General features: G+C 51.2%; 1 long non-coding RNA gene across 2 annotated transcripts in view; it reads left to right on the forward strand.

Annotated features, from left to right (window-relative positions):
* The first annotated feature begins 1947 nt into the window (after window positions 1-1947).
* The window catches only part of LOC120102989 (uncharacterized), a 40012-nt gene continuing 18861 nt past the window's right edge, over window positions 1948-23098 (forward strand). For both annotated transcript variants that reach the window (XR_005505017.2, XR_005505016.2), the window contains exons 1-2: window positions 1948-2517; window positions 3940-4040. This is a non-coding gene — a long non-coding RNA (uncharacterized LOC120102989). The remainder of the gene's footprint in view (window positions 2518-3939; window positions 4041-23098) is intronic.

The raw sequence follows: 23098 nt of genomic DNA on the forward strand, positions 1-23098 counted from the left end.
CACCCTCTTCACAAGTCCTGTTTCCAGGTGGGCTGCAAGACTCACCAGCAGATGGAGAAGTGACAGGAGCGGTCGGGGAGAGACTGAATTCCATTTTTATTATCTGTGTCAGGACCCAATTTTTCAGGTGATAATTATAATAATTGAAAATGCTGTTATCAGGACTGGGGAGGGGGCACAGTGCACAGCTGGCTATGGGACAACGAGCAGGTGGCATTCTGGTAATGAGTGAGTGTGCCTCCCTTTCCCGAGCTCTTCTCATAACACTAGAAGGGCGGGCAGTGAGCTCAGAAGGGCGGGCTGAGGGTAGCTCAGAAGGGCGGGCTGAGGGTAGCTCTGAGCTGTGGCTGCTGAGTTCAATTCCTGCCTGAAGCCAACTCTGTGCACTTAAAGAAGTGACCTGACTCAGTTTCCTCATCTGTAAAATGGACCAAGGAGTGTGCGTCTGTCAGAGACTCTGTGAGGTTCTATGAGAGAGGGGTGCAATGGCCAGAACACTAGGCTGTGGGGCAGATTTATCATTGGTAAGTGCTGGGTGGAAGCTGACTTTCCTCCTTGAAGCAGAGGGCAGCGGAGGACACAGATTTCAGGTCTGATCATTGGTGGTTCAAAGTCTAACATGCAAATTGGGGATACGAGCCTTACTCCTGGTTGCTGTGAGGACCAGATGTGGTAATCAGTTTGCACCCAGCACCTCACAGGGATTGACAGCAGCATCTGCATCTAGGTCCACTCTCAACTTCCTTTCTGACCTCCTCCTTTGGTACCTAGAAGTCCCTGGTGCTTGTTTTTGCATCATGGCCCCAGGGGCTACCATTAGGTCCCAGGAAGAGGATGCAAACACTGGCAGAAACTCTCAGGAGTTCCTGACCGATCCCAGCAGCATACACCCTGGCCAGCTGTGCTCTGCTCTGCACTCCCCAGTGACCCCACTGGCCAACACTGTGGGTTTCTTGCAGGACACATGGCACTCCTGGTAGCTGGCACCCTGGGAGCTCTGGGCTGAGAGCCTTAGTCAGACTCTAGCTAGGACTAATGGGATTTTTGATGCCCAAAGCTCTTTGCCAGTGACAGGGGTCATTTGTGACCAACTATACCTGTTTCCTCCTGCCCCAGGTACAGCAGAGCCTGGGACAGCCGAGGACTGTCCTCAGGTGTGGCCCTCCTGCCTACACTTCCCCTTCTAACCCAGGCACTGGGGTCCTGGGTTCCGATTCTTTCCAGTGAATACCTAATGGCTTCCAGGATGGACTGTGAATGGCAATTGGCACTCCCAGCCCCGCACAGCGCGTCCTCCACAGGGCCACCTAATGAGTGCACGCTCCGGTGTGCTTCAGAGCCAAACACAAATGAGAAGCATTCCATGCTATCATTTAATTAGCTGTGGAAGGTGGAGCGGGATGTATAAGCCAGGAGATGGGGGTGGGGGGAGGTGGACTGCAGAGAAGAGAGAGCTAGGAAAGGGAGGGAGGGAGCGGGGGAAGGAAGAGGAGAGAGGGGGGGTTGGTGTTAAGGTTTCAGTTCACACCCAGGGAGGGGGCAGAATGGGGCAGGACCCAAGGAGCATGACCGCTCGGAGAGAGGTGGTACTGAGCAAGCGATTGCTTAAGGTCAGCTGTGTTTATGAGTGCATATGTGTTTTTGCACCCCTGCACCTGTGGATTTGATGTGTTCCTGTGAGTGTGTGGTCATGTGTGAGTCAGGTGTTAGTGCAAGAGTGTGTGCACGGGTGTGTGAGTGATCGTATGTGGACTCAGGATCAATGAGGACACACCCGTGTTTGCCTATGCCCATATGTGCACATGTACTTGTGAATACACACACGAGTGTTTGAGTGTTGGTGTGGGTTAGGGGTGTGAACGCATGTGAATGTTTTGTGAGCACAGGCAAATGTGGTTTTGGGGGGTGTCTGAGAGCATGTGTAAATGAAAATGTGTGACAATGAGCTCGTGTAAGTGTGTGTGTGAGCGAGTGCCCACGTAAATGGAAATGTGTGACAGTAAACTCGTGTAAGTGCATGTGAGCGTGTAAAGTATATTCATTAGCAGCAGCATGCTCACATCTCCAGGAAAGGGGCCTTTGTGATGTAAGCAGACACCCCTGAGGCTGTTTCCCACTTACAGATGGTCCGTGATGCTGCCAACACGGGATAAAACAGAAAGCCCATGTTCAGGAAGGATGAGTTTGATTCTCCAGGGAGGACCTAGCCATGGCTGGAGCTGTTAACTCTAGAATTCTTTTTTCAGTGAATGAGCCTAATGGTCTTTTCCACTGACGGTGAGCAATCTCCAAAAAGAAGGTCTATAAGAGTAAAGGCGACCAAGCAGTGGCAGGGGTCTGAAGCAATGTGGGAGGTACAGTGTGCCAACGTGCCAGTCCCAGGGTATGGAGGTTACTGACAGTATCCGATCATACGTGGGGCAAGAAGTCAGAAGATGGCTCTCAGTTTCCAACTACCCACCACTCCTTGCTCCGCTCATTCTTAAGTCATAAGGCCAACAAAAGCTGCCTAGTCTGGTATGTTTTACGCTTTAACTTAGCTTATTTAACTTCGTTATATAATTCTACTTCATTGTTTTATCATTTCATTGAATTTGCCAAGTGATCTATAAATACATTGTCTTGGGGACTGTCTGTCCCCAAACAGCTTGTATGGGGCAGGAAAGACTTGATGTTAGGGAATCTTTGATTTCCTAAGGTCCCAGAGCCTAGACCCTCATTCCTGGCAGCAAGAATGAACTGCATTTAACTAGATAATTCTACCCAGAAGTCAAGGAACCAGGTAACCCCGGCTGAAGTTGCCTGAGAGGGACACCCAGAGAGCTATCCGGGGTTCTGAAACACAGCGGCAAGCTACAGCGGGGAGCTGTCCGAGGTGCTAAAACCCAACGGAAAGCTACAGCAGGGTCCAAGGACCAGTTCTGTCTCCACTCTCTGTTTAACCGGGTTCCCCAGCCAATCTCCTCACGACCCAATCCATTGGTTGTCCTGTACTCACTCAACTGTTGGTTGGAAACCCAGAAAGCACCGGCGCTCAACATGTTTGTCGTCTTCATCCCCGTCTGCCTTCCATAATTTGTTTATTGCATTTTAGGTATTAGAGTGTAACCAGGTAAGTTGCAATGCTGAAAGAACTCCTAAGTGTGTCTGCAATGCCCTCAGATCTCTCCCTCTACAAGTCTGTTCTCCGAGGATGTAACACTTACATCCTTCCACCACGCATGGGAATCTACCTCTTCTACCTCGGCTGGCTGGCAGACCTATTCCAGCCAACAAGAGCAAACACATGCAGGAGACAGACTCTAGACGTCCTTCCACACCTTGCTCTCTCCCTCATGATGAACTTACAGAGGTGGGAATGGTCCCAAGATTGCCTGATGGAGGTGAAAATCCACTGGAGGGAGAGTCCAGAGTTCCCATGACAACTAACTGACATGTGAAGCCATCACAGAAGGCCCAGCAGCAGTGGACAGCTCACTCACCACAGATTCATGAGGAAGAAACAGAGAGAGCTTTGACACAAGCAACTGCAACTCCCCCCAAACCAGGACAACCAGAAGCTAGCTGTGCGCACATCACTCCCATGGTCGAAAGCCAGGAATGTGCTTGGCGAGGCCAGTAATACCCTGGGGCCAGGAGTTTTGGGGGAGCTGTGGGTTTGAATTCTTCCACTGTAGAGATTGAAGTTAACAATCTGAAGGGCTCTTAACATGTGACCTGTGGTGCACTTGAGATAGCCTGTGGTCCCTTTGTGCATATTGTTTAGTTTCCCCGTGGCTTGGTCCCATCGTATGATTGCTTTCTGTCCCATTTTTTTTCCACTGAAAACTGAACTTCTTGATAAACGTCCCTGGCAGAAGATATAAGTTGTGCAAAGACCTCCTGACCTCAGGTTTCCTATTTTCTCTTTTCTTTTCATCTCCTGGTCCTCTTTTTCAGGAACCTGACACTAAAGAAGGACTTGCTGGTCCAGGTCAGTCTCCACAATGTATCTTCTGTTCTCTACAAAGACGGGCTCCAGGCTGTCACGTTTGACTACAGTGAGTACAGTTTCTGTGAATCTTACCTACATGTGACGTGGGGTGCTGTGTTCAGTTCTTTTGGGCATAGGTTTTCTCTTTTGAGACAGTCTATGGCCAAAGCACCCTGGACACACCCAACCTTATTTTATTTTGAGACAAGGTCTCAAGTATTTCAGGCTGGCCTCAAACTTGATGAGTGGCTGGGGATGACCTTGAACTTATGATCCCCCTGCCTCCCTCCCTTTCTTCCTCCCCCATCCAAGTGCTGGGATTACAGGCATGCACCACCATTTGCACTTTACATCGTACGGGGGATTGAACCTAGGGTTTCATGCATGCTGGACAAGTACTCTACCTACCGATCCCCTAGGCTAGCATCGACTGGCATTCCAAAGACTGCTGTCATAACTCAAGTACCTCACTCTGCATTCGGAGACTGGGCCTCTACAAGGCTAATGTTAGGTTAAAATGGAGCCCTGTGACTATAGGTCTTTGTTTACAGTTCAAGACTAATGGTTCTCGATGAAACTACTGATTTATTTATGTACCTGCTCATTCCGAAGTGAGATATCGTTTCACTAAGTTGCCCAGACTGGTCTTGTATTTATCCTGTGGCTCAGGCAGGCCTTAAACACAGGATCCTCCTGCCTCAGCTCCTTGAGTAGGATTATAGGTCTTCACTGGCACTCCTGGCTTGGTGATTTGTTTAAATGTGGTCTTTTCCCTTTCATTCGATGTGTTTGGGGGGAACCGAGTCATTGGTGCCGCTTCCAGTACCGCAGTACCCAGGCTGGTGGGCACACAGATGGACACTGTCTTTAGCTTCTGGTTTGCAGCCCCTCCTACCTGTCACCACCTTCTGTGGCTCTAGGGCTCTGTGACAGAGGTGGGGTGTGGCTGCCAGGAGGCACTTGTTTTTCTGCAGACAATTAGGGGGAGATAGCTTCTAGAAAGAGTTTCCATGATTAACTCAAATGAAGTGTAAAATTGTTTTTGGTTTAAAGGCTTTGCTTACTGAGGGATCAAGTGGTAGGAGCGGCAGGCAGAGGAGGGAGGGTCCCGGCAGCCACTATGGCTGTCCCTACTCCTCAGTTTGCAGATCTTAGCAACGTGTCAGAAATGTATTGGGCCCCAGTCTGGCAGCCACTAGGGTGAGAACATTAGAGAGCTCACAACCCAGACTGGAAAGGATCTTTCACGTGGGAAGAATGTGGGTGGAAAGTGAGGTGATATTATACAGTTGCCCTGGGTTCTAATCCCAGCTGAGCCACATCCTGGCCAAGTGCCCCTGGCTGCCTGTTTCGGTCTTTGAATCCTGGTTGCCTAACTATAGGATGGGACACTCACCCCAGGGTCACTGGGAGTGCTGTATAAGGCAGTTATTTCAAGCCATAGCCCAAGGCTGGGCACAGGGAGTGCTCAGCAAAATCCCTGGGCTGGAGCAAATCTGTGTAAAGGGCTGGATGGGGCAGGAGAGCCTGGGAAGGAGGTGGAAAAAAATCAGGACTTGGGGAGGCTGGCAAGATGGTGTGGAGAGGTGGAGCTGAGGCCCTACAACCAGGTCACAGGGGCCCTGTGGTCTCTGCTGATCTGGTGGGAGTGTGAGGAGCTGTAGGAGGACTCTGTGGAGCCTATGAGAGGGCATAGAGCCTGTGTCCTGGTGGCCAAGGCAGTTGCCAGTGTTTGAGGTGTGAAGACAGTGCCCTGGACTGGGTAAGGATTGTTTCATCAGGGTCAGGGGTCAGAGAGTTCAAGGGGTCAGGGCTGGAAACTGGGGACCTGCAGCTGGGAAGCAGATGGTAGTAGGGCTGGACTGGACCAGGACCTAAGAAGTAACAGATGTCTAGGGCCAGAGACTCTGTGTTACAGGTCCTTGGGGAGGGAGGAGAGGGCCAGTCTGGATTGTGGAGAGGGCCAAGAATGATTAGACCTTCCGGCTGCTCTCCATTTGAGGGAGGAGCTGCTTAGACTCCAGGCTCAGTTTGACCTGAGCCACAGCTGATTCCCTAAGGCATACAGAGTTGTCGTAAAGCTCTTCCCTCAGCCCCAGCAGCCCTGGAAGGTAGCTCGGTATGTGTCACATGCTCTCTCCACATGGTGAATTCATGCTCTCTGGCTAGCCTAGCATCCCTTGCAGAGAGAAGGTCATAGACAGGATCAACCCCCACTCCCCATGGTTAGGACCGCAGGAGCCCTAATCAAGAAAGTTGGGACAGGAACAAAAAGATAGACTCTGAGGTACTGTTGAGACAGACAGACAGACAGACAGACAGACAGACAGACAGACAGACGTAGTAAGGGAGCAAGAATTAGAGGAAGCAGCAGGGAAGGCCTGGGATGTCAACAGCCCTTTCTATTGACCCTGACACCAGGTCTCGGACACTCCACCTTCTCAGTGTCTGGTCTCCTCAGATAAAAGAAGTCACTTTCTACCCAATGAATGTGATTGGGAGTAATGAAGCCGGAGGAGTCTCAGGAGACTGGATGGGGAAGATGGTCATCTCTTTGCAAACAGACAGAATTTGGTTTAGCTTAGAGGTGAGAGTTCGTACCATGCTCACAAAGGACCCACGCTTGGTTGCCACCACCCATGCTGGATAGCTCACAACTGCCTGTGACTCCAGCTCCAGGGGATTTAACGTCCCCCTTTGGCCTCCGTAGTTCACTGGATTCTTATGAACACCCCCTTCCACCAACAGACACACACACATGCACAGAATTTAAAAACAAAACAAAACAAAACAAAGGTAAAACCAAAAAATTGAAACAAGCAGGATTCCTGCTAACCTGACGAGGAGCTGGGCATTTTTCTGGCCTAGGGAAGCAGCTTAGGGAGAGTTCTGGACTCTGCCAAAGGCGTGCTGCTCCCCTGGTAAAAAGCATGGATCTGCAGCACTACCCCGAGCTTGGAACAGGGCATCCTTCCAGGAACTGCCACGCAGAGACTCTAAGCAGTGAGGTTAAGGGTGTGACCCAGATTCACAAGCCCCAGCCTGGTCCCTGTGCTCAGCTCTCTAACATGCCCAGGGGCGGGCAGTGTGGAGGCCTCTGCTGAGGTTTCGCTGTCTGCCTTTTACTATAATGCTAAGTACTGACCTCCAAGTGCTGGGAGTCAGCAAGCTGCCTTTGAGACCTGGCCCCCAGTTAATTCTGATTGGTAAATAAAGACACCAGCAGCCAAGTGCTGGGGAGAAAAGAGATAGGCAGGATTTAGGTTTCCTGGAACTTAGGAACTCAAGGATGAAGGAGAGAAGAGAGAGCAGCCATTCGATAGAGAAGCAAAAAGAATCACCACGGCCTTTGGACCAAGAGGATGTGGCAAGAGGGCTACCCAATTAGGTTAAGAGCAGCCAAGATAGAGCATAGTAAATCATATAATTTGGGGTTATCGATGGGAAAGTAGATTCTAATGGCATGGGGGATAGGCAGCTACACAGCTATTGTGCTGTTTAAGGCATATTAAAATATATAAGGCTCTGTGTGCCTTTCATTTGGGAACATAAATGGTATAAGGAAGGAACACTGCACTCAGGATATTTTTTGCAACAGCCTCTACGCGGGACACCTCTTCTCTTTCTTTCTTTCCCTCTACCCACTGTCTCTCTAGGCCAGAAGAGTTGGAAACAGGACCCAGGGTTCCAGCGCTCCAATAAACTGCCCACAGGGCCACCTCTCTGAGGCCCCAGCCTGGGCTGGGCAGGGAAGGTTAAGGCTGGAGCTGCCCTGACTGTTAGTGTTGATCCTGCAGTTCCCAAAGGCCTCAGGAGTTCCTGGAGCAAATGTTTTCTCTTCTAATGCACTGCAGCAGACTAAGGAGGGGCGGGTCTCCCTAGCAGCGTTAAAGAGTGGCATCCATTACCAGTGGTGGTCTGGCCCAGCAGCTCGAATAACTGTCCCAGAGTTGCGCCTGTGTGAGGATCTGGCTTTCCCAGCTGGCCACAAGCTTGGCCCGGTTTCTTTGGCCAGGGAGTGGAAACGAATGCCAAGATGACAGACTTCATGGTCAATGGACACAGGCTGGTTTCAGCTTCGTATGAGGAAGATCTGCCCCACCCCATGGATCCCTGGCAGCCCTTCACTGAGGAGGGTGTGGGGGGAGCTTTATATCAGGCTTTAACCAGCTCAATATCTCTAGTCTATAGCACCATAGGTGGGTGTAATGAGCTTCTGTGAGAATGGAGTCATCAGAAATGGATTGACTTCGCTCTGCCTAAGGCTGTACGATGACCTATGAGTCGAATCTGGGCCACCATCCAGAATGTAATACTTTGTGATACATGAAATTGTACCAAATCCAATGTCCGAGTTTGGGAGTGCATTTTTATTAGGTATAGCCAAGGCTTGTTTTCTCTTTGCACAGATTTCTCTTTGCATTAGATCTGGAAGGCTCGACTCCCAGTGCATCCTACCCCGAAGGGTGGAGGTGAGCCTGTAAGAGATGGCGCCTAGCAGGAGCTGTCAGGTCACTGGCTCACATTCTGGGAGGGACCCTGGCGCCTTTCTTTTGGTCTCTGTTGTGGATCCTGTCATAGGGTGAGGGGCTTAACTACATGTCCTCAGTCCATGACGTGTTGGATCGCCACAAGCCCAAAGCAATGGTGCCAACCAGCCATGGACCGAAACCTTCCCAGATCGATGCAAATAAAGCTTCCTTCTTCATTACTTGGCTATCTCAGCTATTTTGTAACAGTAATGGAAAGCTGAGGCATGCGTCATCACTCTCGCAGTACAATGGGGAAGGGGAGAGAGGGGCACGGAGAGGGAGGGAGAGGAAAGGGGGAGGGGGAGGGGATGGAGAGAGATTGTTAAAGCCTACTGTCCCTGTACAAGGGATGCTGACTCCCACCCTAGGCTGTAAAAATATTTTCATTTGTTTATTTTCTGTTTCTAAATTCTTTTATTAACAAGACAGTAAGGAGTGGGGAGGAATGGGCCGTGGGCAGCTGAGGTATATTTCAGGTGACCAGGTCTGTGATTGATACTGGCCTCTTGAAGTGGGACCAGGGGTGGGGGGGGGGAGCCAGAATAAGGCAGATGGGGTCTGGGAACAAATCCTAAAAGCAAAAGTATTTTAAAAAGAAAATTGGTTTTTAGCCTCAAAAAGATTTTTATTGGAGGTAAAAGGGTGATTCAGCCTGGGTTCACAATAAGATCCTATCTCACTGAGCAAAGGCATCCAGCAAGAGGGCTCAGCAGGTAAAGGTGTGTACTCCCGAGGCTGGCAACCTGAGGGCCTGCATGGGAGAAGGAAACCAATTCCCACCAAGTTGTCTTCTGAATTCTATATGCACCCCCAGACCCTCCACACCCACCTCAGACACACACACACACACACACACACACACACACACACGCCACATAACCTGCCACACATACATACATACATACCTCACGCACACACAACTGCCACACACACCTGCCATACCACACACAACCTGCCACTCACACCTGTCACACACATATACACACACATGCACACATGAGTGCACACAAGTGTCCACACGTACACACACTCCAAATGAATAGGTGTACAAGAATTTTAAATTACAAAGGTCTGGGACTGTAGCTCGGGACAGAGGACTTGCCCAGTGTGTACTCTCCTATAGCTTGTTTATACACTTAGTCACCAGCTAGTGACCCTGTTTGGGAGGTTGTGGGACCTGGGAGCCTCGATGGAAGGGTAGGTCCTGAGGCAGGGCTTGAGGCTGCGCAAGGGTTCCAATTGCTGGCCACTTCCTGCTCCTGAGTGGGGATAAGCCTCTTGCTCCTGGGCAGTGCCTTCTTGGCCTGCTGTCATTCTCCCCAGCATCACAGGCCGTATCTTGCTGGAGTCCATGCAAGCCCTCTTATTCTTAAGTTATTTTTGTTAGGGTATTTTAACACAATGGAAAAGTAACTAAGACATCTACTGAGGAAAAAACAAAAACAAAAACCCTCACCAATTTGGGGTTAATAGAAAACATGCTAGTTAAAATTATGTGTTTAACAGAACCAGCTTCGCCAAATAGTTTTTTCAGCAGAACTTTGGAGATCTGCAGCAGTGGTTCAGGATGGTAAAATCATAGCAGCAAAGACAAAGTAAGAATTGACAAACGGTCTATAGAAAGAAGACAGAGGCCTGAAGAATCTGCACACATGCTCTGTCCTTTTCAACAAACTCCTCCACCACCCGAGAGGTCTCGAGGAAAACGATTCTAGACACTTTCCCGCACACCTGCACAGATCAATTTGAGGTGAAACAGCTGATCTAAGCATGAAAATAGGACAGGAAGGGGGGTCATGTGACTCCATCATTTTGGGTACAGTCAGGATTTCTTAAGGCACAAAAGCGTTAATCACAATCATCATGAAAGGAAAAATAATCTTGAATTCTTTTTAGCTCAAACACCTTTTGATGGCCCAAACCCATTACTGAATACAAAACTCCACTTGAGCTCAGTGTGCAGAGTGTCTGCCTAGTGCATAGCAGGCACTGGGGTCAGTCCTCAGCACTGTGGAAGCTGGGCGTGTGGTGCACACCTGTGGTCCCAGCTCTCAGGGGGAGGAGGGGGAGGGGGAGGAGGAGGAAGGGGAGGAAGAGGAAGACCAGAAGCTCAAAATCACACTAGGCTACATAGAGAGTTTGAGGTTAACCTGGTCTACATGGAGGAGGAGGAGGAGGACCAAAAGCTCAAAGTCACATTAGGCTACATAGAGAGTTTGAGGTTAACCTGGTCTACATGGAGGAGGAGGAGGAGGAGGAGGAGGACCAAAAGCTCAAAGTCACATTAGGCTACATAGAGAGTTTGAGGTTAACCTGGTCTACATGGAGCAGGAGGAGGAGGGGGAGGGGGAGGAGGGGGAGGAGGGGGAGGAGGGGGAGGAGGAGGGGGAGGGGGAGGGGGAGGAGGAAGAGGAGGGGGAGGGGGAGGAGGAGGGGGAGGGGGAGGAGGAGAACCAGAAGCTCAAAGTCACACTAGTCTACATAGAGAGTTTGAGGTTAACCTGGGCTACATGAAACTGCAGCTAAAAACCCATGGGAAAGGGTCTGAAGGGAGAACTCAGGAGTTAAGAACACTCGCTGCTCTTCCAGGACCCTAGTTCAATTCCCAGCATCCAGGTCAAGTGACTCACAACTGTCTGTAATTCCAGCCCCGGGGAATCAGTCTTCTGTCCTCCTCCTGTTCCTCATTCATGTGAATGCAGGGATATTTCAAGACAGGGTTTCTCTGTGAGGCCCTGGCTGTCCTGGAACTCGCTCTGTAAACCACACTGACCTTGAACTCACAGAGGTCTACCTGCCTCTAAAGGTTTGGTTGCTGTTGTTGTTTTAGAAGATGCGGAGCCTCAATATAAAAAGAGCTCTTCACACGTCAAATCACCAGTCGAAAAATAGCACACATAGGGAAAGATATTACTGTTCCCCCTCTCATGGAAGAATGTCCGGTTTTGGAATTACTAGGACTCTGTACCAAGATAAAGTTGAAAAGACTGAAAAAGAGATTAAAAAATTAACACACAGACAAAAAGCCAAACCTAAGAGACATGTATGGTGGCTCCTAGGTTGAGAGGTCGCAGTCTGTGGTCTGTTGTCTCTATTGTTCTGGGCCTGCAGATTGCTGTGGGGTGGAGGGTGTGGGAAAGCCAAGATGCTCACTCAGAGTCTGAGGGAAGCAGAGGAAGAGAAGGGGTGGGAGACCCCACTCCTGTGACCTACATCTGACAACAGCTCTATCTACTACTCCTGGCCTCCCAATCAAGCCACCATCTCATGAAGCTATTAAGGGGTTAGAACCCATGGAGAAGGTCTGAGCCCTCAAGATCCAAGTTCTGCAGAGCCCATGAGCTGGCAACCAAAGCGCCCCAATAAACCTGCAGGAGGCATTCATATTCTAATGGTAATGTGTGCACAGACATATGTGTGCACAGACATATGTGTGCAGAGACCTACATGTGTGCAAATGTGTTTGTAAAGAGGAGAAAGAGGGAACCATTGGCCAGCTGAAAAGAGAAGTTATATAGCCTCTTTGCCCAGCAAATCCTTCTGGTTTCCCTCTCAAACCCCCATCGAATCCTCTCCGTCCCCCTCTCTCCCAACACTGCTGCTGGTCCAAAATGGGCCTTGTGCTTCCTGATGTGGGTCCTGTCTCAGTGCAGGAGTTTTTTTCTGCTGGTGATCCCAGGAGATATCAGGCATGAGCGAGTGGGCCAGGAAAAGCTCAAACACAAGTGGGTGACCCTGCAGGCTTGGTCCTATGGGGGCCATCCAGAGGACAGTATGCAATGCCATTTGGATGCCAGTGAGAGGAGATGAATGGTTCCCTACTGTTTACCATTCCTCCTGGTAAGGGCTCCTGGGTTTTAAGCCTGTGGCCTCCAGGGATGTATTTTCTCCTGGGGACTGGCCATGTTTCAGAATGTTAGATGGCATTTCTGCTCCAGATGTGGCCTGCTTATAGGAAGCTGGCCGTCCAGCACAGTAGAAAGCAGAGGGCTTGGAGTCACTGGCAGAATCCTTGACCCTCAGCTCCCTGTCTGCAAGAGAACCAGGCCCTGAAAGGGCCCAGTTTTGCCTACCCAGCCAGGCCATTGATTGCTCTCTCTTGCTCTGAAGAGCCATCTTGCCTCTTCCCTTCCACTCAACACCCTGTCTGCTTCCTGGTAGATGTGAGATCGACTGCAAATTAAACTTAATGGAACTTGAGTGATTATGTTGACTTTTAAAAGTGCCTACAGATAAATAAATACCCAATCAGCTCTCTCAGCATATCAGCTTTTCTACTGTTTCCCCAGGGCAGATCTGTGGTGCTGAAGGGGTAGGGAACACCATGTGGCATGAGGCCAAGACAGCTTCCCAGAGTGGTGACTTGCCACACATAGAGCCTGAAGAATGCAGATGTCTGTGCCCTTTGACCCTCAGGCCAACTTCCTTCGGAAAATAGAGGTAGAGACCGGGAAGGTTTGAGCACAGGGTCATATGCGTGTCCACCTGACCACAAGAACTGGTAAAATAGCTTTGGTATGAGAATAAGGCGGGCCACTAAACAGGGAAATTCCATCCAGACATTCACATTGGTAAAGTGCTTATAAAAAGAAAGGGGAGACATAAAATATGGATACAAATTGCTAATTTTACCCCTACAGATTACTATTCCTGGATTATACAATCCAGACAGGTGGAAGGAAAAAATACCAGCAGGGTCTAAGGCCGGGTTGGGCTCTGAAAAAAATTGGTTTTTAAAATTCATCTATACTTCATGCATTTATTTGTGTCTGTGCAGGTATAAACAGGCTGGTTTGTGGAGGTCAGAGGTCAATGTCAAATGTCTTATGAGACATGGTCTCTCACTGAATCTGCAGCTCACCAATTAGGCTAGACTGGCTGGCCTAGGGATCTTCCAGTCTCCACCTTCCCAGAGCCAAGCTTCCAGACATTAGCTACCATGTGTGGGTTTTCACGCAGGTGCTGGGTATTTGAACTCAGGCTATTACGTTTGTACAGCAAGCACTTTGCCTACTAAGCCACTCTTGCCTCCTGCCTGGTTTTGAGGTTCATTTCTTCCCTTGCAGAACATCTATTACTAGAATGTTGTTTCAAATCAGAGATAAACCTGAAGGGTGTGAGTGGGGCTCACATCCTTCCTACAGCCTGTCTTTGGGAGACTGAGCTGGCTGGTATCTGCCTTCGAATTTGCCTTAAAATGGTACCCGGTGCCTTGAGACTGTTCTGGCAGACTCTGTGTGCCCAGGCGCCATTAGAGGTCTTCCCTTCCCTCAGCCTAAGGCTGTTGCCTCCAGTGATGGGTTTCTTTAGTGTGTACACTTCTTGAAGTGTGAGAGACTAGAGGCCTGAACCCTCATCATGCTCCCTGGAGCTGCCTGTGCAATGGGGATCATGGCGTCCCAAGAGGAAGAATGGCCGTTGTTGCTTCTCTATTACGCCAGAGAGTAAATCCAGAGCAGGGTGCTGCTTGACTCTAAACCTGGTCCCAGGGAGGCCAGAGGAGATGGAGCAGAGTCCCCCAGGGCTCCTTAGTTCCCTCCTTGATATGACAGACACCTGGCCCTGGCTACAGGGCTCCTGTTGGCCCCAAAGACATAATGGTTGTCTTTCAGATAGCCCTGGGTTCCATAGTGGAGGCCTAGGGAGGATATCTGGTTTTCTTATATGGGAAAGGAGTAGCTTATATGGGAGGAGCACAGAGCCAGTGTCTACTGCTCCTGTTGCAAGGCTGGGTGTGGAGTCTTCCCCCACTCCCATCTGGAGATCGGATTCACTCACTCAGTATTGATTGGGGCTGTTCCTAGGTTCGTGTTATTGTAAATGAATGACCACGAACATCCTTGTACGAGGCTCCCAGTGCTCGTGTACAGGACTCTCTGGGGGTGCGCTCTAGACGCAGAGCTGCTGGAAGATGAGGGGTGTGTGTGGTAGGCTTTACAAGACAATAGTGAATTAGTCTGAAGCGCCTGCTTCCGGGACACAATGGAGGGAGTGCCTTCCTCCCCACCTAACCACACTGCACTCTGCCCAGTCAGCAGGTGGATTCTTTCCCTGCCTCCAGTTGTGCTTCTCTGATTGCTAATGAGGCTTCGCATATTCGCAGGCACTGATGAGCCATTCAGCCTTCTTCTTGAAACCCCAATTCAAAGATTCAAGTCCTTCGATTAGGGTCGTTCTGGAATCTTCGTGTATTCAGAGTGGGACCATTTACTGCTCACATGCCAAAATATCGGCTTCCGCACCCTGCTCTATCTTGCCAGTTTCTCTGCGGTGACATTGGATGAACTGAATGTCTTTGTGGGAAGGGAATCCACTCTGCCCATCCCTTCTCTCGCGCCCATCCTTTTCTTGTTTCGTTTTGTTTTGTTTCGACGAATACCTCCTGTCTCACCGAACTCACCCGAAGAGTCTGTATTTTTCTTCCAAAAGTGTAGAAAGGAGAAGCGTATAAGAGATGGTGGTCCCCCCGGGGAGGAGAAAGGCCTGGTGGGAAGGGTCTGGGCTCACGGAAAGGTCTTTTTACAAAAAAAAATTACCTTGCTCAAACTCTTGAGCATACTCTATGCTCATGCACTATGTATGCCATGTACGTAGAGGTCAGAGGGAATTGTATAAGTCTGTTCTCTCCTTTTACCATTTACCATTTACCGGGAATCCAACTCAGGATGTCAGGCTTGGCAGCAAGTGCACTCACCACTGGGTTATCTTGCCTCCCATCGTGGAAATGGTCCTAACCATCAACCTGCAGCTCCCTGGGGTTTGCTCTGCTCTGCGACCTCCACAGCATAGGTGGTTTGACTGATAACTGGATAGAGACACCCAAGGCAGTGTCTGCTGTACACATGGAAGCTGTATAAGGAAGGCGTTCGATGTCACAATCAGGGTGGACGTCTCCAATGCCATTGCTGCACTCTTCCTGACACTGCCTTCTGTTCTAGACCCCACCGAAGGAGTGATCCACACCCACAGCTTTGCCCGGCCTTTTCTAGTCTTCTCAGGGGTCCTGAGTTTACCTCCATTTCACAGAGAGGGAGCAGACATCCAGAGACGTTAAGCAAGACGATCGATCCTTTGCCACACAGCTAAGAGGACCTGAGTGGTCCATGCTGATCTTTCTGTGGCGCCAAGCCCCTCCTTCTCACAGCCAGGCTTGGAAAAAGCTGAGGTGGCCCTGGGATCCTCGTGCCTACAGCAGGGCAGCAGCCCTCCTTAGTCCTGCCACACAACAAACAGGCTTGACCATCACATGCACGCACACGAGAGCATTTGTGCACTCATACACGCATGCACACAGACACACAGAAACACACAGACAGACAGACAGACACACACACACACACACACACACACAAACACACACACACATCTTAGAGCAGAACTGAATGAGGCCTTCTTTAGGGACAGTGAAGGAGAAAAGGACCAGACTGAGGGGAGAGACTGGGACTAGATAGAGCAGGGTGGGGCGGGGCGATGTCTGACCCTGCTGACCTTCACTAGCCTCACGGTGAGATGAGGCCGATGGAATTTCACACAAACACTCTTCAGAAGCACAGCACCCAGGTTGCGTGATGATTTATAAGAATTACTGAGGAGGTCATTTCTAAGATATCAGTTGTCAGCTAGGCATGAAGGGAGGAGCCCGGGGCTGGAGGAGGGAAAAGCCTGGAGCTGGACTACAAAACCAGCTTTAATGATCAAACTGGAGGGGGAGGGGGAGGGGGAAGGGGAGAGGGAAAGGGAGGGGAGGAGACAGGAGGAGGGGGAAGAGGAGGAGGGGGAGGAGGAGGAATAGGAGGAGGGGGAAGAAGAGGAGGGGGAGGAGGAGGAGGGGGAGGAGGAGGAGGAAGAGGAAGAGGAAGAGAAGGAGGAGGAGGAAGAGGAAGAGAAGGAGGAGGAGGAAGAGGAAGAGAAGGAGGAGGAGGAAGAGGAGGAGGAGGAGGAGGAAGCGGCAGCAGGGGATACAGAATAGAAAAAGGCCTGATGGCATGGTGTGGCAGAGTGGGCACTGGATCTCAGGCAGTCTCTAATACAGTGGACTGCAGCCCTAACATTTCGTGTGGTCCTTTGAATCTATGAGCATTGGCTCCTGGATCCCTCTCCCCATGGACACCCAAGCCCTAAGAGGCTGGCACCTGAAGACAGTAATTTCACAGTCACACATTGTCAGTGTGACTTTCCATGAGACCCAAGCACCCAACGTCAGAGATGCTCCACTAGGAGGTTATGGCCTCCCCTAAGTAACTCTCCAGTTTGAACTTGTCTCTGGTCCCGGGTAGTCTCAGCACAACCCAGTGTCTCCTCTGGGACCCAACACAGAGTAGCTCATGGCCAGCTTCCTGCCAAGCCACTACTGTAGGAATGAGTGACTGAGTGATGAGTCGCACGGCTCCACCCACTTCTGCTCCCTCAGCCCTTTAGCAGAGTCAGGCAGTGTCTGGGACAGAGGTAGAGTTGGAGTGGTCAGGAGAGGAAAGGGGGAGGCCAGACCAGGCCCCTGGGCTGTGGTGGGAAGCAGGGAGGCCAGGCTCCAGGGTCCCACGTGGTCTATAAGCTTTATTTCCTTTAGATTGAGAACAGTGTCCCAGGGGCTACCTCTGTCCCCTCCATCCCCTCTGTCTGTGCCGTTACTATAGCAGCCACCTCAGCTCGCATTGAGGGGGAGTGCGGAAATAGGTCAGATCGGTAATGAGGCCTCCCGGCTCTGATCTGCCCCCTGATGGGATATGGCTTCACAAGGCACCAGTTTCACATCAGAGCAGCTGGATCTGGACTCTGGATCAAAGGCCTCTGAGCCCAGATGCTAGGCCTGGGAGATCTGTCTGTGGCTTGGGCTCAGGAGGTCTCTTCTTGATCCTCCTCTAGTGAGTCACGGTACTGCAGAAGCCAGCTAGTGCTGGATTCCTGAGGGTATCACTTGACACCAGAACCAGCATCAGCAGGCTCTCCCGAGACTGAGACCCCCATCTAGGGACTGGTCCTGGAGTCCTTTCCAGTGACAGCTCATGGCCAATGAGAGACTTTTCATCCCACAAGCCTGAGTTCAAATCCTGGCAGTTTCTCCCAGGAGGGAATTACATATTTCCTTTGGGGGCAAGTGAGGAGTTACAGTTACCTTGTCGTGGTGTGAATGCAAAGAGACCCACTGCGCTAACGATAACCAATGGGGTGTGGAAAAGTGGTGGGGTAGGGAGGACACTCCTTCCCAGGGTAGGGTGGCCAGGACCCACTCTCATCTCTTGCTAGGCAACCGGTCACCCTCCCTGTTTAGACGATGTAGAAAGAGGGATGTCTTTGTCCCCCCAGTTCTGCTTCTCAAAGAGGCTTCTTGAAGTGGCATCTTTAATGTTTTAAAATGCTGAGCCCTGACCAGTTCCCACAGTTCCAGTCCGTACCTGCTGCTTGGGGGGCTAATTGCTCTGACCCAGCACCATGAGGCCAGGGATCTTGTCTTGTTTGTGACATACTAGGACAATATCTGGCTTACAGTAGGTGTTCAATCAATGCTGTTGAATGACTTTACACATGCACGCATGCACACATGCATGCACACATGCACACATGCACGCACACACACATGCACACATGCACGCACACATGAACACACACATGAACACATGCACACATGCACACACACGTGCACACCGTAGGATGCTTGGCCTTCTGTGGGACTCCATCAGACTTAGGTTTTTCCTGGAGCCCTCTTCCTTCACTGTACCACACATGTGGGGGTCTCTCCACTTAGCAGTGAGAAGGAGGGGCGACTCCCCTGTATGGGTGCAACTCAGCTCTCTTCCCCTCCACCCATCTGCCTCGTCTTAATTTGTTCTAGATACTTGTAAAGGAAGGCATGCATCTGAGGAGGGGAGGACCACACTCACTCAAGTGGGAGATGAGAGGGAGGAACAGTACAGAGACTGCTGTGCTGCCCACTGGACCCCAAGGCCCACACGGGTAAGCCGGATAGACTGACCAGAGCCTAGGTCTGCACAGCCTGGGAGCCTCTGTATGATCCCTGCAGCCCACAGGGGCTTAGGAGATGGAGTCAGAACAGCTAAGGTGTTTGCTGGAGCTCCTAACCCTCAGTGACCCAAGTCCATAGACTTTAGGAGTCCTGGGGTCCCCAGCTCTCAGCTAGGGAACTGCTTAGGCTAATTTGGGGGCAGGAACCCCTGATGCACTAGAGGATCCAGGACTACCAGCTTCTCCCAACATTACAGGTCCTTCTTCTCTGAGGGAACCAGATACCTTTCCAGGGGACAGCCCTGCTCTAAGCCAAAAGGGCACAGTGGGCCCAACACTGTGGGGTCCTGGATGCCCTCCAGCAGAGCAGGTACTCCCGAGGAGGTCAGATCATCCAGGAATGACAGTGGCTTGATGTTTCCAGTTCCTAAGCTGTTGACACCATGACTCAAGGAGCTCCAGTCAGCAAGGGACATGGCCCAGAAACTACAGCAACAACAGAATTGCTTCAAGTCTTTCCACCAGCAAACTGGAGTCCATGGCCTTCACCCCCAGAGGTTTCTGGTTCCATTTGAGCCACTCTGCTTGTGGGGTCATGGATGGGAAGGACTGAGGTACACAGGTGAGGAGGGACACAGGGCTGGTGACTCCCAGGCACCATCATATTTTAGTACTGAGAGGAACCTGAGACCCTAGGTCCAACCTCTTCCTCCTGCGGATGCTAAGGTGGGAGATCTGGAACTTTCCTTCTCTTATAGGGAGGGCTTTCTCATCTACCCGTCCCTCCTATGCATGGACTCTCAGAATCTGAGCTTCTTCAGTGAAGTCAAACATGCCTAGATGGAATCTTTGACTCTCAGACTTAGCATCAAGGCACATTCAGAGACTTGGAAGACCAAAGAACCAGGGAGTTAGGGATGGCTGGGAGAGGCAGAAGTCTATATTAGCCTGAGACACACAGTAAAGAGAATAGATGTCCTGGAATCGAAGTCTCAGCCAGGAGGAGCCTTAGTCATCTCTGCCTATGATGTAGAAGCCTCACTTCAAGGGCCTCAAGTGAGCCTTCAAGGGCTCACTTCAAGGATGGGGAGGTCCATCCCAAGGGTGAGTCTGCCTGACTGTCTCTTTCTGTTGACGTGGAACCCAGTTGTGCCTCACCTGACCCTGTACTAACACCTGCCTTTATCCCACACGCGTGTGCGTGCGTGCCTTCGTGCAATGATCTTACCCCACCATAGTGGCCAAGTCCCTGGGTGAACACAGGGACCAGCCTGATTCCTGGGTGGGGACTCCTGTCTTTCTCCAGACCCTTGGGCACAGCCTTACCTCCACCCACCCCAGTTCACTAAGGCAGAAGGGAAGACACAGAGCAGGGCTCCTCCCTGGAGGAGGGACTAAGAGAGACAAGTAATGAAGATAGACTGTCTGAGACGAGAGGAGAAATGGAGGCTGTTCTGGCCCTGTCAGGAAAGGAGAAATCATGCCCTTCTTTGGGGTCAAGAGAGTGTTTGAGGACAAGTATGAACAGACAGGCTTGGTCTGTGTGTGGCCAGTGAGTTACTTCAGCCCCTCTGCTGTGCTGTGCTATGCTATGCTATGCTATGCTATGCTATGCTATGCTATGCTATGCTATGCTATGCTATGCTATGCTATGCTTGGCTATGCTATGCTCGGCTATGCTATGCTATGCTCGGCTATGCTCAGCTGTACTCGGCTGTGCTTGGCTGTGCTCGGCACAGACCACAGCTATTCCCTCCCACCTTCCATCCTCAGCCTGGGGGAGGTCAGGGTGTTCACAGATAGAGCTGGGAAGCACGTCCCAGACGAGGAACCGCCTGTGAGAAAGCTTGGGAGCCAGCTGAGGCCTCCAGTGTTGGGAAGCAGCACACTGTGGGGTATCTAGGTGTAGGGTGCAGCTATAGGGCTGGAAGGGGCCTGAAGTGGGGGTGTCAGGAGCCTCTTGCAGAGACACCCTTCCACCTTCAGCCTGGGGTTGCCACACAGCACCCAGCCTCCAGGGACTTCACCAGTCAGGGAAGAGGGAAAGTTGAATTGCGTCAACACAGATCACTGGAAAATCTGTAGTGCTTCCAGCCAAATGCCGGCCTTTACTGTGGGGAAAGGTTTGTTCCAGAAACCCGACCTGAAAACATCAGGGCGCCTTAGAGGACCAGGTGAGGTCCTATTCCGACACAAAGAGCAGGATTTTATTAGGTTCACTACGAATGTCATCTAAGGAGGAAAGGAAGAGGTGTGTGACAAGATTGGGTGACCCTGCGCAGTTGTGGGGGGCACGCAGACACACGTGGAAGGGCTCCTCCATCCATGCAAGGCTGATGGGGCTGCTGCTCCAGTGGGCAGTGTCCCCACATGAGCCCTCAGCATCTCTGCCTGGGAACCTGGCTCTCCCTCTCTACAGGATCTGCACCCAGGCAGGCAGATGTGGCTCACTATCCCATCAGCCCACCCACTCCCCATTTCTCTAGTAGTCTCCCCCATCCTTGTGTCTAGGCTGGACCAGCCCTCCCCCAGGGTACAGACAGATATCCACCCCATGCTTCATCCTGGCCAGTCCTCTGACCAGCCTTATCACACCCAGGGAAGCCTTGTCACAGCATGGCTGGGAAGGTACCAGGTCGTTCTGAGAACTAAGCATAAACCTCACTTAGGTCTCAGGTGTCCTTTGTCCCACCTGCTTCCTCCTGGATTGCCTTGTCCTCTCAGATCCTAGCTGTGTCCCCAGAATTCTGTTCCACCCTTGAAAGGGTGTCTGAGTAGCCATAACAGAATAGCCATCGCAAGAAAGCACTGCGTCTGGTGGGGTTTCAGACGGCCGAGGCCCCCCATGCTCCATTCCTTCTTCTTGAGGTCATTGCCCTGATCGGATTGGCTGGTGGCCACATCTGTTAGGGGTGTTGTCTTGGTAGAGGATTGGTACGGGTACCTCGAGGGAGGTAGGCCTGAGTGTTAAGAAAGCTAGCTGACGGGCATAGTCACCATCAGAGAGGTTCCATTCTGCAACGGATGCAGAGGCCCGCAGGCAAGCAATCAGGCAGAACTTGATGAGGCCTGAGGAAGAGGGGAGAAGCATTGTAGGAGTCAGAAGGGTCAAGGACACCACCGCAAGAGAACCCACTAACCTGGACTCAGAGGGGCTCGGTGACACTGAACTGACCATCAGGGAGCCTGCGTGGGTCTAACCTAGGCTCTCCCTCTGCATGTATGTCATAGTTGTATAGCTTCACGTTTTTGTGGGCCTCCTAACAGTGAGAATGGGGGCTGTTTCTGGTATTTTTGCCTGCTTTTGGGCTTCCCCTCCTCCTAGTGGGTTGCCTTGTCCAGCCTTAATATAAAAGGGGGTGCCCAGTCTTATTGCAACTTGATTTGCCATATTTGGTTGATATTCCTGGGAGGCCTGCCCTTTTCTGAAGGGGTTCTAAGGAGTGGATGGGGAGGAGAGAGGGGAAACAGCAGTCGGGTTGGAATATATGAGAGAATAAATTGATAAAGAAAGGAATAAAGTCATCTGAGAGTGAGCTAATGGTTTTGCTGAGCTGGGCGCTGAGAAGCTGCCAGGAGCTTGTGGGGTGAGTTGGGGGGCGGTCCATGGGGACTTCATTGTGCTGGGGCAGGTGGGGACAGCTAGGTTAATTCCTGGTCTGTCTCCTGGTCCGTCTGTACTGTGGCAATGACAAGATCCTTCTCAGAGAGACTGTCAGTCTCTCATCGCCTGCTTCTCACACCCAGTATACTTCCTTGTCACAGCCAATTTCACCCACCTTGTGGGTTCCGCAGCTTACGCTCCCTGACCGATGGGATATGGGTCCCAGGAGTGTGTGAGGGAGACCGAGTCTCTCTTGCTTCACTTTTAAGGCTCGAGGGTCAGAGCATCTGCTGGGACCACAAAGGGCTGAGGGAGTGAGGAAGGAGGGAGGAGGAAGAAAGGAATGGGGAAGGGAGAGGTGAACAGGGGGCTGAAGAGAAGGAAGGAAAAGAGATGAGTCCAGCAAGAGGAAGATGCAGCATCCCTCTACACTTCTCCCAGGCATCTGTCACAGATAGGTCATCGTTAATGGCAGGAACGGAACTCCAGGGTGGCACTGGGTGTTTCCCACCTGCCACCCCACTGAGCTACACAACCTCTTCCAGAAGGTGACCTTGCTGGTGCCGTTGATGGGGATCAAGGGTACCATCTCAGATTTCCCCGCAGACTCAGCAGCCTGACTTTCGCACAGACCTCTCGACTTTCGCACAGACCTCTCATCTAGGATCCTCTGCAAAAGTCACCAGGATGCCCAACAATGCAGCGGGGGCTGAGACTAGACACAGACAGACCTGGTCCCAAGTCCACCTTTCCACTGTCCAGCCCCCCCAGGGGCGGCTGGTCCCTCTGAGCCTTAGTACCTATTTCTGTAAAGTAACCTGAACACTAGTGTCACCTCGCTGTGGTGTGGTGTGGTGGCCAGAGAAAGGAGTGGGCACACCCCCGTGACACCAAGCTCAGTGCAGAAGACAGGACTCTGTGGGCCATCTCCTATTGGAAGCCAGAAATGTTTCATATTTTGAGACTTTGGTTTTAGGAATGTTTTCACACACACATAGTAGGTGTTTGGCTTACGGGATGGAGCCCTCA

The sequence above is a fragment of the Rattus norvegicus genome, chromosome 5 (genome assembly GCF_036323735.1).
Source record: "Rattus norvegicus strain BN/NHsdMcwi chromosome 5, GRCr8, whole genome shotgun sequence".
In the NCBI taxonomy this organism is placed as follows: Eukaryota; Metazoa; Chordata; class Mammalia; order Rodentia; family Muridae; genus Rattus; species Rattus norvegicus.